Source organism: Pyxicephalus adspersus, chromosome 8 (genome assembly GCF_032062135.1).
Source record: "Pyxicephalus adspersus chromosome 8, UCB_Pads_2.0, whole genome shotgun sequence".
Lineage (NCBI taxonomy): Eukaryota > Metazoa > Chordata > Amphibia > Anura > Pyxicephalidae > Pyxicephalus > Pyxicephalus adspersus.
The window spans coordinates 18,655,635-18,657,824 of NC_092865.1; positions in this window are offsets into that span (position 1 = coordinate 18,655,635).

The following is a 2,190-nucleotide window of genomic DNA, read 5'->3' on the forward strand; positions in this document are numbered from 1 at the left end:
AAGGACTCTGTATGTACAGTTAGGTGAGAGAAGGAGACCCACACCATGTCAGAACCCTTGAAACCATTTTGTCACAGGGATTGGATAAGGTTTTCTGGACAGGTCCAGAAGGCCCAAGAACCCTGATGGAGATTAGCTGATCTAGTAATGCCACAGAAGAACCTGGGGAAAGAACGTAAATAATTCCCATCTTGTATTCCTGTCATATCACCTCTTTATTCAAACACCTTGAAATGCAAGCTGTCCAGGTGTCTGCAGAGGTTAATAAATGCCTCTACATTCTGGAATATCGGGTTGTATCATGTCTAAGGCTTTGGACATCGGACCATGGTGGACTTGGAACCATATATGTATAGTACATATATGTATAGAACAGTACAGCTTACCAGTGAGTTCTAAAGAAATATAACTGCTTGCTGGTTGGATATTTAAAAACAAACACTTTATATACTGGAATTTTAGTTGTCTTGTTAGGCAGGATACTGCCAGGTCTACAGAGGTGGGGGATCGCATGGAAAATAAGTTTTGGGCACCCACTATAGCTAGATGATCCTCCAAGCCTGTTAAATCAGACAGGGCAAAACAATGGCACTCCCAAAACAGCTGGTATCAGGTAAGAGTAAGATGATTGGGGTGAGCAGCAGAATACATAAGTTATGTGGCTTTCTGCAAGCAGGAAACAGCAGCTGGAAGCTGCTTACATCTGTATATAAGAAGAGAAGGAAGGAAACATTCCCCCAGTGAATGTTCAGTGTCACACTATTGGCTCTTTCTGTGCCGTTCACGTGGGAATATAAAATTTCCACACAAACTAGGAGTTTTTGGTGCTTGCCCAAATTGGAATGCCAAAGCCACTGAATTTAGAGTGCTCCACACCTCACTTACCTAGAGCACCAAAAGTTACTTTCAGGCTACCATAATGTATACACGCAGTCAATATCTGCCATTGTACAAGATAAATTAATATAAAGAGGGCTAGCAAATAGATCTTTACACAGTAAAGCTGTAAAAGATGTTCATCTAAGGATGCTAGGAAAAAAAACAAAATGCTGGTATTAGAGTTTTACATGGGCCTGTCTACATTTTATATGTGTCAATAACCTGTAGGCAGAAGTATATCCCAAAAGGTGCATCTTCCTGTGTCCTTCAATGGATGAGAAAGAAAAATAAAGCCAAGTTCTGAGTGATGGCATGAACAGAAGTTACCATGTGACACTTTACTAGCCCCAACCAGCTGCCCTTACCACTGTGTTGTTTCTTAAACAAACCAGTGTTTGAATCATTTACAGGGGGTTCCAGTGGATGGTACTGAATATCTGTGGTGGGTGAGACTTTACATGTAGTGCAAATAGCACCAACTGGGCATGACATGTACTGTCTCACCACAGGACACAGCAACCACACTGCCAGTCTGAACAGAGTCTCAGAATTCTTTGATCTTGAGCTGCAAACCAGCACCGGGCCCCTGAAGCCAAAGCAAACACCATTCTGGAATGTTTTATATTTATTACTGAGAAAATACAGGTTGGTGCATTGTTTTTTTCAAAGCACCTCCTGGTGGTGAAACAGATACCTGGTCTAGAGTATTTGAAGATGAAGGTGCCCATCCGTGCAGCAATCTCTTCCTCCATCAACCTAACAGTTATGCCCCAGAGGGATATAGTACTACCTAAAGGTCAGACACAGTTGTGCAGGTTCCTCTCCTGTACTGAAATTGCTTTAGAAACTGCAGCAGGTCAAAGCTCACCTTGTTTCCTGGCTGGAGGGACATTCAGCATCATTTAGCCCTTTTCTCTCTCCCAGTGTGCCCCTGACCCACCTCTTTTCTTTCATTGATGAAGGTTACCAAAGGTGTACATGCAAGTACAGCCTGCCTGGAAACTCCTTCAAATTGACATCCACGTATCAAGACATTTCTCTATTTGAATAACTATTACAAACCCGCTCACTGCTGAAATGAGGCCTATTGAGTGAAGGACTGAAGCAGAATGTTGCGGTCTTCAGAATGCTACACATAGCACCCTTTTATCCTCTCCAATGAGCTGCTTTCATTACATAAAGCAGCAGACAACCAGTGTGAAATCACTAGGACTAAAATAAGATTGTTATGAAAACAATTTTTTTTAAATCAACATGTTAATATGGGAGGAGGAATTAAGCAAGGCAAAATATCAGATTAGACTTCAGCTG